Source organism: Maniola jurtina, chromosome 16 (genome assembly GCF_905333055.1).
Source record: "Maniola jurtina chromosome 16, ilManJurt1.1, whole genome shotgun sequence".
NCBI classification, from domain to species: Eukaryota; Metazoa; Arthropoda; class Insecta; order Lepidoptera; family Nymphalidae; genus Maniola; species Maniola jurtina.
This window is the reverse complement of record NC_060044.1, coordinates 907,002-919,625: the sequence shown is the minus strand read 5'-3', so window position 1 is coordinate 919,625 and position 12,624 is coordinate 907,002.

Genomic DNA, 12,624 nt, shown 5'->3' with positions numbered 1-12,624 from the left:
AGGTTCATCATTATCTTACAAATCCAACAATCGACAATCAAAAAGTGTACAATGGTATCTATCTACACTTCTACACTATCCTAATACTATTAATATTATATGTGTGGAATTGTTTGTATGTTTGGATGTTTATTACTCAATCATGCAAAAATTACTCAACGGATTTGGCTGAAATTTGGAATGGAGATAGATTATACCCTGGATTAACACATAAGCTACGTTTTATCCCGGAAAATCAAAGAGTTACCGCGGGATTTTGAAAAATGTAAATCCACGCGGACGAAGTCGCGGGCATCAGCTAGTTATTATAATATAAAGAGGTAAAGTTTGTAAGCTGGTTTGAAGGGGATAATCTCTGAAACTACTGAACCAATTTTGCAAATTCTTTCACCAGTAGAAAGCCATATTATTCCTGAGTAACATAAGTTATATTTTATTTTCAAAAAAATAGAAATTCCTACGAAAATTGTAATAAGTACTACGCTAGTTTGAAATAAATGTATTTGACTTTGACTTTGAATCGTAGGTTTATTTTTATTTTGTTACGTTTCGGTATGTTTCGATGTTCGAATCCCATCAACGTTGGTGAGACATAAACTCTCATACTAAGCACACGGATAAAAACCACAAGTCGATAGGTTTGCAACTATGACCTTTCGAAAATCCATTTTCCGTTAATCCGGTGAGCTGGAGGCTTGAAAATAAAATGTTTCAGTACATCACAACACTCGAATATATTTCCAAGCCGTCTCCTGAGCCTTACCTTTATCGAATCCCTATAAATCACGCAAAGCTCCCGACTTCTTTTACAATTCCTTACGCACGCGAACATACCTGCCAGTCGAATGTCGAATCTTGAACTTTTTATAGCCGATTTTGTGGGACGATAAGATTTATATAGACAAACAAATCTTAATATAATATTATTGGTACGTAAGCCTATAAATTATTGACTTATTAAGGTGTACGTAAGTCGCTAAGCTAATAAGATATTGGGTACATAAGCACATAAATTTTATTTACTTACAAGTGTAAATTAAAAATTTATAACACCCCCGACAAGTGAAGGTAACAGTAACTAGAAAAGAGCTGATAATTTTCAAACGGCTGAACCGATTTTTTTGGATTATAGCTAAAAACACTTTCGATCAAGTCACCTTTCAAAGAAAAAAAACTAAATTAAAATCGGTTCATCAGCTTAGGAGCTTCGATGCCACAGACAGGTACACAGATACACACATCAAACTTATAACACCCCTCTTTTTGGGTCGGGGGTTAATTAAGGTGTACATAAGTCGCTAAGCTAATAAGATATTGGGGTAACAAAGTTGTCGAATGGCGTCTAGGACTGGCTGGTGGACGGATAAAAAAAAAACCATTACAAGTATGCCTTTGGCTGCGATCTTACCTGATGATAAGTGGTGATGCGTATGTCGTTAAACCACGCAATACGCTTAAAATCATTAGCTTTGCTTGGAGTTTCTCTACGTGATCAAGTTAGCCCAAGACCTTACATCGAATTAAAAACCTAAGAACTTTTCTCCTGAAATATTACCAGTTTTCTTAGCATCAAGTGAAGCGGTAGATGATTCGAGACACAAAGAAGGACTACTTCACCAGGTGCGTGATTCGCGTCACTGACTTTGCCCATTTCATTTTCCACCTCAACTGATAAAAACGACTTCATCGTTCTATCCTATTCTATGTTCACGTACCTTTCATTTTTGCGCGAATTATTTTTCAGGGCTCTTTCTTAGGGTTCCATACCTAAAGCCGGCCAAGTAGAAGGAACCCTATTACTAAGGCTCCACTGTCCTGACTGGCTGACAGACGGATACGTCTGTCTGTCTGTCAGCGGTCTGTATCTCATGAATCGTAATAGGTAAAGAGTTGAAATTTTCACAGAACGTATAGGTATTTCAAATTGCTGCTTAGCAAGAAATAATAATTTTTCATCATACGTGGTTGCCTGGAAGAGATCGCTATTTTAGCGATAAGGCCGCCTATTGTACAAAAATCTATGTCCTTATAACTACATCTCTATGTAAATTTTGGTGTACAATAAAGAATTAGAATATAGTGTGGGACGACCTCCGACCCGCTGGACTGACGACCTTAAAAGGATAGTGGGAAGTGGGTGGATGAGGAAGGCGGAAGATTGTGTGTGGTGGCGCGCCTATGTCCAGCAGTGAACGCAAACAGGCTGACTGATTGATTGATTGATTTATTGAAAGAATATTGTAGTTTTTAACCCCCGACCCAAAAAGCGGGGTGTTATAAGTTTGACGTACATCTGTGTATCTGTCTGTGGCATCGTAGCTCCTAAACCAATGAACCGATTTTAATTTAGTTTTTTTTGTTTGAAAGGTGGCTTGATCGAGAGTGTTCTTAGCAATATAATCCAAGAAAATCGGTTCAGCCGTTTGAAAGTTATCAGATCTTTTCTAGTTACTGTAACCTTCACTTGTCGGGGGTGTTATAAATTTTTATAACACCCCTTTATGCATTATTTGTTCGCGGAATTTTGCTATATGTGTCCAGCAGCACCTAAAAGGGACATATTGTTCAGTCAGCGTAAAATCATCCGATGAACTCAACGGTCCGGAATGAAGCGAGACTGACGAATGGCACTTGCGAACCTTTTGCGCTTCGGATGCGTCGACGATTCATCTATATTGTCGGCAATAAAGTTAAATGTAAAACATCGGTCAGTTGCGAGTCGGATTTGCACAGGAAGGGTTCCGTAACATCGTACAAGATATTATACCTAACACTTTTATGTAGAACACTGCAAGTCAATGACGGACTGCGCCATCTTTATGAGATTTAGTAAATATTCTTTTTTTAACACATTTTAATTTTTTTGTGATGTACCTAACCACAAATTCGCGGTTTTGGGATTTTTCCTTTAAGTTTTTTTTTTAATTTATTTATTCTAATTAATTTTACAGGGCTCTTACACTCTCGCTCTCGTCAAACTGGTGGGCCAATTTGTTGGCGAGGTGACGCTCTTAATTTTACTAAGTACTTTTTAAGTACTTGTGCTATAAGATCTACCCACCTGCCAAATTTCAGTATTCTAGGTCAATATAGGAAGTAGGTACCGTATAGGTTTTCTTAACAGACACGACAGACGGACAGACGACAACAAACTGATCCTATAAGGGTTCCGATTTTCCTTTTGAAGTACGGAACCCTAAAAATAAACTTGCTTGCCCAGGACCAAACCTTGTACCTAAGTATATTATCTATTAGTAGTCTAGTAATAAGCTAACATTGATAGAAAAGAACGGTAATATTATTACGAATCTTCTTCATTATTCAAGGTAATGTTAAAAGGTCTGATCAAATAAATAAGGGTACCTACCTACTCCTTTGGCCAAAGATTTGAGGTAAAAATATCGTTTTCATATTTTATCTCGGCATAATTGATATCCGTACCTACTACCTTTGTAAGCTGGTTAGTCAAAGTCAAAGTCAAAATCATTTATTCAAAATAGGTACTATAATATTGTACACCTTTTATTTGTCTGATTTGTTATATATTTGAAAGATGATAATATAGTGGTGATAGTTAATTACATAAACCTAAAACTAAGGCTACGAGGGTTCCAAACGCGCCTAAGTCTGAGAAGAGGCCACAACAAACTCAGTTATTATTATTACAATCTAGTAGATGATGCCTGCGACTTCGTCCGCGTGGGTTCAGGTTCTTTAAAAATCCCGTGGGAACTCTTTGATTTTCCGGGATAAAAAGTTTTCTATACCAGTTTTCGGGTTGCAAGCTACCTCAGTACCTTTCATATGGATATCATACGGATGGGCCTTTAAGAATCCCGTGGGAACTATTTGATATACCGGGATTTTTTTTTCATTAGCTTCTTAAAGATGAACAAAATTCCGGGATATTGTTAAAAGTAGCCTATGTCCTTCATCGGGATGTAAGCTAACTAACCTACCATACATCAAAGTCGGTTAAATTGTTGCGCTGTGAAAAGCTGGAAAAACGGCATAGGTATATATAGGTTTATATAGGTTTTTCTTGACAGGCACGACATACAGATGGACAGACAAACGAGAAAGTGATCTTAGATGGATTTCTATTTCCTTTTGAAATACAGAACCCTAAAAATCAGAAAATATCACAATCGCACGAGAAAACAGAAATTTCACGCAAACGTAGTCGCAGACAACAGCTAGTCTCATAACTTAGAATGCAAACAGGCGTCCTTTGAGATTCCAGACGTCTGCGAGCACATTGTGTGGATAATTTGAAATCTAGTGGCTGAGACGTTTGGTACACTGTCTTGCCTAATCATATTCGGAGCAAGAACTCTAGCAATTTCCCAAAGTTATCTCTGCTTAGCTAAGCCACAAGTCACGACCGTTAGGGAACCCTAAGTTTGGACTCGCACACTAAGGCTGAAATCTATAGAGTGCACTTTGACTTAACTCAGACTTTAGACACTGTTAAAACGAGACAGCGTTATACCGCTGCCATAAATCTGTCTCGTTTTAACTGAAACTTAAGTCTAAGCAAAGTCAAAGTGAGCTCTATACATTTCGACTACATATATATACTCTATACATTTTCGAATACATTTCGGTTTTGTACCATCGTACGAGATACAACACAATGTACTTTTAATTTTTTATCATTTTGCATTTTGAAATTCACCATATTGGGTTTTTGATTTTATATTTGTTATCATAGCGGCAATACAAATGCACACTCTGAACATTTCAACTCTCTATCTATCACGGTTAATGAAATACAGCACGCTGACAGACAAACGGATGGACAGAGAGACGAAAGGATAGCGGAAGCTAAGTAAAGAATCCAATTGGCTCTCTTTGGGTATGACGGATCCCTAAAAACTGTAAAGTAGGTAGATGTAAATAATGTAGGTTATACAAGATTCAAGAATTCGGGAACAGTTTAAAAATTCAATTCAGCTTCCCAAACTTCGGAAACGATCCGAGCTTCGCAACCCCACATTGTTTGAGAAGTGGAACTTTGGAAACCCGTTTCTAAATTATCCTTTTCTATACAATCTAGATATTTGTTTTACTATAGGTAATACTGCGGATTTCAGTACCTATGTATTACGTTAACTTTTCTGGTTAGTCTAGTATACAGTAGAGTCTCACTAATCCGGCACTATTAATAACCAGAGGGCGTCGGATTTTTCCTTTACTTGTGCTATAAGACCTACCTACCTGCCATGATTCTATAGGTCAACGGGAAGTACCCCATATGTTTTCTTGACAGACACAACAGACGGACAGACAACAAAGTGATCCTATAAGGGTTCCGTTTTTCCTTTTGAGGTACGGAACCCTAAAAATATTATATGAGGTGGTGTAAGGCATTAAGAGACGTTTCTTATAAAATATAATAAATACGCCTCCATTTGCTCGGTCATAGTCGAGTAATATGCTGAAAATTCCACAATGGATAATTAGGGAGGCCACATTCCTTTTCATATAATACGTCAATCAATATCTGAGCAGTTCTGCAGGGGCGGGCCCAGCGTCTATTATTAGATTTACCCATATACATACATACCTACAGTATCTGTGGTTCGGCCCAGCTGCCCTGTTATCATAGAAAATATCACTCACTAAAACCTAATTTTAACCCCCGACCCAAAAAGAGAGGTGTTATAAGTTTGACGTATGTATCTGTGTATGTCTGTGGCATCGTAGCTCCTAAACTAATGAAACGATTTTAATTTAGTTTTTTTTTGTTTGAAAGGTGGCTTGATCGAGAGTGTCCTTAGCTATAATCGAAGAAAATCAGTTCAGCCGTTTGAAAGTTATCAGCTCTTTTCTAGTTACTGTAACCTTCACTTGTCGGGGGTGTTATATAAATTTTTAATTTATACTTGTATTGATTAATATACATTTGACATTTCAACTTGACACCTCCAGGCGTTCCTGAGAAAAAGGGTCTTGACAGAGAAACAGATAGATAGACAGACAGAACCCAGATCCCACAAAGAAAATATTTTGAAACGCCTTCAAGCGGATAATTGTAGAATTTATGCAGTTAGGTTTACTTGTAGCGATTAGCAGAAAGTGGAAAATCAAAGGGGCGAGTCGCTGGCGTGGAACGGCGCGCACCTGGGACTGTTTGTGCGACGACGCTCCACTGCTTGTCTTGTTCTTGTGCCTGTTCTTACAGCGAGGTCAGACACGTCTGCGGGGACTGTGACACTTGCTTGATGGGGCAACAAAATCCTATAGTTTTTCTTACAATTATTTTTACTTTGTTAAGACAAAAAAACACTTTTATGATTTTTATTTATTTATTAACCCCCGACCCAAAAAGAGGGGTGTTATAAGTTCGGCGTGTGTATCTGTATATCTGTCTGTGGCATCGTAGCTCTTAAACTAATGAACCGATTTTAATTTAGTTTTTTTTTGTTTGAAAGGTGGCTTGATCGAGAGTGTTCTTAGCTATAGTCCAAGCAAATCGGTTCAGCCGTTTGAAAGTTATCAGCTTTTTAGTTACTGCAACCTTCACTTGTCGGGGGTGTTATAAATTTTTAATTTACACTTGTACTCTTTACTTTATGCATTTATTTGTTCCAACCAACCAAGGAAGTATAATTGGCTTCTTGGTTTTCCAGAGGCTTATGGTATTCCATCTTTGTTTAATCCGTTATTCTATCTTCGGCTGAATAAAACGGATAAGTATTTATTTATTTAATCTCAAGTGTTTTCTCTCTGCGTCTAATTCCCTACAGCTGAGGGCCGTGCCGAGTGATCCCTTTCCATGAATTGCATAATAGTAGTTTTGGTTTTACGGTGGTAGTGGTTTAGTGGTCTCCTACTTGTGGGGTCTGGGTTTGGATGCTATTCAAAGTTATGTCATTATGTGCATTTTTAACCCCTGATCCAAATCTTTTTTCTAGTTACTGTAACCTTCACTTGTCGGGGGTGTTATAAATTTTTAATTTACACTTATGTTTCAACTATTTATGAACCGAAAATATTACCTTTACAGAAGACTGGGTAACCGATTTTAAGAGAACGTTGTAGCATTTGGTACGCTTTTTTTCTTATGGAGGAGGCTCCATTTCTTCCACTGTTTTAGAACAAAAACAAACACGCTTTTGAGTAGACGTGACACTTAAAGAAAACAGGAGATGTTTTCTCTTTAGGCAAACGTCAATTCAAAGTGCCGCTTTCTTTTGTGAGTTCTATCTACTAATACCGGCTTCCCACGGTGCGTTGTATTGCGGACGAACGCGGGTCAGCCCGTACTGACGCGTATGCGAAGGTGTGTCTGATCCGTGGAGAGTCGATAACTTCAAAAATGCGGTGCGAGGTAGTTAGTAACCTGTTCATTTTGCTGAGAGCCGTGCATACGTACCGTGGAGTTTTCTTGTTCGGCTTTTATGAATAATGAAGTGAAAGAACGAACTTATTGCAGATTTCTAAATCTGTATCAAAATAAACCTGCGCTACCGCCAACAAACAATATATTTTTTTTTTTCACTTTATAGTTATTAGAGCACATATTGTGGAAGCGGAAGCCGTCGGTCCTGCACCTGATCTCTCAGCGATCGTGTCGGATTCCCGTCCCATTGGGCTATAAGAGTGAGGGAATAGAGAGTGCACTTGTGAATGCGCACACTTTTGTGCACTTTAATATCTCCTGCGCAATCGACTAATCTCTGTTGAGTAATCCACCGTAACCAAAATTCGGTCGGGAGGACGTCATCATCATTATTGTTATTGCTTAGTTATGCGCTTCTTTTTCACAATGTATCAATAAATAAACAACTTTTTATTCAATTAAACTCTTACAAGTACTTTTGATCGTCAAATCGTCAAATGCATCTACCACTGGTTCGAAATGTCTTTGCCCTGTATTTTGGAATGACAAAAATAGCTTCGAATCTCGAGACTACGCAGCCTGACACGCACGGTTGGAAGAGCCTTGTGTGCGGTGCGTGGCTATCGTTGGTCGTGCGTGATAACTCCCAGCATCACGCACCGTGGGAAGCCAGTATAAGAAATACACAAGATTTCGGTTGACTTACTTTCGGATTACGAAGAGGCACAAAACAGCTTCTTTGAAGTACTTCATGCTCCCTCGCTTCGCTTGTTCTAATGATGTGAACCGAAAATTCGAGTGTATCTGACATTACTTTCATGTGTGTTGGTATTTTTATTTGTAGTTATTAGTAAATAGTTTGAAACAAAGAAAACCTAACCGTCATACCTTTTCATTTATTTGACATTTTACTATTTATTGAAGAAGTAGTACGCGACAAGTCGAGATGGCTATCGGGGTATGAGGCGGGGGGACGCCCCGCACACCGGATTAGCGTGGGGGCTGTGTTAGTGTGCGGGGTGTCCCCACCCTTATTGCCATGTCGACCTGTCGAGAACTATAGGTACCGCGTAGGTTGAGATTTTTAAAAATCCTGTGGGGACTTTGATTTTCCGCAATGAAGAGCATGTCCCTCTCCGCGATGTAACCTATTTATGTAACAAACATCAAAATCGGTTCAACAAATGGGCTGTGAAAAGGCAACAGACACACTTTTGCATTTATATTTTATTAATATAATTCAAAATATGTCCTTTATTGGTACACTTTATTCACGTCCCAAGAGCCTTGGGAAGGCCTATGTCCAGCAGTGGACTGATTGATTGATTGATTCACTTAAATAGATAATATGAAATAAATAATTACATTTAAGCTCTAATTTGTTAGGGAAATTATGAAAAAATAATGCTTTAAATTTTTTTTTTCGTTCAAGTATCGTTCGGTCTGTTTCACGCTCCTGGTTTGTAGCTATTTGGATAAAATTTAATAAGTATGTATAGAAGAATAAAAATTCTTATACTGTGCAAGTGTCCTTAGCCCTTTCACATTTGTACATCACCCGTACCCAAATTTACGTATCATCTGCCGGCAATACGAAATAAATTGTGCCGAAAATTCAATTTCATAGGTTCGCCGGTTTTTTATAGCCGAGGTTACTTGAATGGGATTATGCGAGTCAAATTGGAAAAAAATCACTCGAGGCCGAATTGAGAAAAATAAATGTGATATGAAAATTTTTGGGGTCCCGTACCAAAATGGTGAAAACGGAACCCTTATGGTGCGACTTTGTCCGTCGTCTGTCCATCTGTCTGTCTGTCACAGACGATTTTTTCAGTAAGTAACTATTAAAGCTATCGACGTATAATTTGGAATACTTAGTGGCTTAAAACATCACTGGAATAAAAAAAATTGAAAATTATTTTTAGTTCAATTAAAAAGCCAAGGAAAAATAAAACAAATGCTCTAACTTTCATAGTTTTTTTTTTGATATTAACAATATATAGAGGTTTTACAAACAAATAAAGACAGTTAGTTTTTCGGTTCGTTAACAAAAGTGATTCTTACAGTTTCACTATTTCTGTTATACGGAACCCTCAGAGAGCGAGTCTGACTCGCACTTGGCCGCTTTTTTACTATTCGTACCTACGGATCTTGTAACGTGGGGCTACGATCGGGTTATGGGTCTTTTTTTATTAGGAGAACATCTTGAGTGTTGAATAAAAACGGGTCAAGTGCGAGCCTTGGTTCTAGACTAGGTTCCGTACCATGATAGATAAAAGAAATTATACTTTTTACAATACATATTTTACAATTTTGTTTTGCTTTGTATGCGTTTTTCCGTTCTAGTTTTATGGTTTACCTACCTACAATGAAAGCATATTCATTCATTCATGATTTTTCTTGTAACTCTACAAATTCGTGGATGTATAATATACCTAAGTGCTATTTGCCAAATTTCATGATTCTATGGATTCTAGGTCAACGAGAAGTACCCTATAGGTTTTGATTCCCTTGATGGGTCTTACAGACACGACAAACAGTCAGACAGACAACGAAGCGATCCTAAAGGGGTTCTTTTTCTCTAGAGATACGGGACCCTAATAAAGATGAAGAAGAGAGGAAGAACCATAATGTTCTTCTCTTTTACGATAGCTTATGGGCGTTCGAAGTCAGGGTGAATCCTTACTTTTGACATGATAGCTGACAGATAGAGCTACAAGTGTAAATCAAAAATTTATAACACCCCCGACAAGTGAAGATTACAGTAACTAGAAAAGAGCTGATAACTTTCAAACGGCTGAACCGATTTTCTTGGATTATAGCTAGGAACACTCGTGATTAAGCCACCTTTCAAATAAAAAAAAACTAAATTAAAATCGGTTCATTAGTTTAGGAGCTACGATGCCACAGATACACAGATACACACGTCAAACTTGATAACACCCCTCTTTTTGGGTCGAGGGTTAAAAGTGGCGAGTGAGTAATTATTTAAACGGTTGTGGAGCGGACTGAATTCGGAAAGGTCGGTGGTTCAAACCCCACCCGTTGCACTATTGTCGTACCCACTCCTGGCACGAGATTTACGCTCGGAGGGGAAAGGGGAGTATTAGTCATGATTAGCATGGCTATTATTCTTTAAAAAAAACTATGCATTGTACAAACGCAACAAAACAGCGATTGATATCAGTATTCAATAAAACAGTCCCGCTGACACAGTGCCCACTATCGCGCTATTATTACCCCATTTATTGCCCCATAACGTATTACGGTGCAAATATCTATGATATTTATTGTCCCTAAATCTTAGAATAATGGCGAGAAAAAACAACGAAAATGATGTAAGATTTTTACGATTCCGTACCTCAAAAGGAAAAACGAAACCCTTGTGGGATCACTTTGTTATCTGTCTGTCTGTCTGTCCGTCCGTCCGTCATGTAGGTACCTATGTCAAGAAAACCTATAGGGTACTTCCCGTTGACCTAGAATCATGATATTTGGCAGGTAGGTAGGTACGTCTAATAGCACAAGTAAAGGAATAAATCTGAAAACCGTGAATTTGTGGTTCCATCACAGAAAAAAAATTAAAATGTGTTTTAATTTTTAAAGTAAGATAACTTTACCAAGTGGGGGGGACTTTACTTGTACATTCTAAAACAGATTTTTATTTATTTTTAAGCGCAATAGTTTTTGATTTATCTTGCAATATGTCGGAAAAATACCCGAGTACGGAACCCTCGATGCGCAAGTCTAACTTGCACTTGGCCAGATTTTTTGTGTTCCGCACCTTAAAAGAAATAAAACCTCTTAGATGATCACTTTGTTGTCCTGCGAACAGAAAATGGGAGAAAAGCACTAGCTATATAATCTATATCTCAGCCGAAATAGACCGTTTCATTCAAATTCTTTTGTTTCTTTATTTTTCAAATAAAATAGAGAGCAAACGAACAGGCAGGTCACCTAATGTTAAGTGATTACCGCATCCCATGAACTTGCAGAACCAGAAGAACCACCAATGCGGCCTTTTACCAACCGTTACTGTTAAAGATTCTCAAAGGTGTGTGAAGTCTGCCAATCCGCACTTGGCCAGCGTGGCGGACTATGGTTTAAGCCCTTCTCACTCTGAGAGGAGACCCGTGCTTAGTAGTGGGTCGGCGATGGGTTGAGATGATGACCTCGTTTAGTTTAAAAATCACTTGCAAGGTCTTCGGTTTCACTTCGTCCTTCCAATAACTAAGCCGGCAATTGCTTTATTTCCGGTCTGGACAATAGTGTACTATTTTGCGATAACTGACTGGGTTTATACATATGTAGTTTGTAGTTGTATATATATATTAAAGCAAAGACGCTGCAATTCTGTCAACGTGAGATATATAAAATCTTAACTGTTTAACTACCTGAAAGGTATTAGCATTAAAACGGCGGTTCCGTGACTGACTTCTATATTTCCATGACAGATGTAGGTACTTTGGAACAATCGTTTGTTACGCACTGTAAGTGCTGTGGGTAAGCATGTACATAAACACTACACTACCGATTAATTTGATGTACCTAAACACAAGAAATTAATCGTGGTATGCACTATGCACCCGTTATCACACTAATATTATAAAGGCAAAAGTTTGTATATGTGTGTGTGTGTGTGTGTGTGTGTGTGTGTGTGTGTGTGTGTGTGTGTGTGTGTGTGTGTGTGTGTGTGTGTGTGTGTGTGTGTGTGTGTGTGTGTGTGTGTGTGTGTGTGTGTGTGTGTGTGTGTGTGTGTATGTTTGATACTCCTTCACGCAAAAACCACTGGACGGATTTGGCTGAAATTCGGAATGGACACAGATAATATCCTGGATTAGCACATAGGCTACTTTTTATCCCGGAAAACCAAAGAGTTCCCACGGGATTTAGAAAAACCTAAATCCACGCGGACGAAGTCGCGGGCGTCAGCTAGTTTACAGTATAAGTAAAAGGTAGACTTCATCCCATAACTCGTACTAACATCACAATTATTCAAACGTGTCACATTCAACAACATAAATTACATCAGTGTATTTAACAAGTCATTTCCCGCCATTATTCAAGCGGCGCCCTCTAAATAATTGATCAAGCTTCGAGCATAGCTGGGATTCCTTTGAACGTGATCATTCTCCGCCTTCGGTTAATTTCCTCTTGTAAATAGTGGAGGCACCGACTGGGGAATGACGGGATAAACAGCTGTAGTATTGAACGCTAGTTTAAGGCGTAATTTACACCAGTAGAGACTTGCTGTTAAGTGATAGAGCTTATTGCTA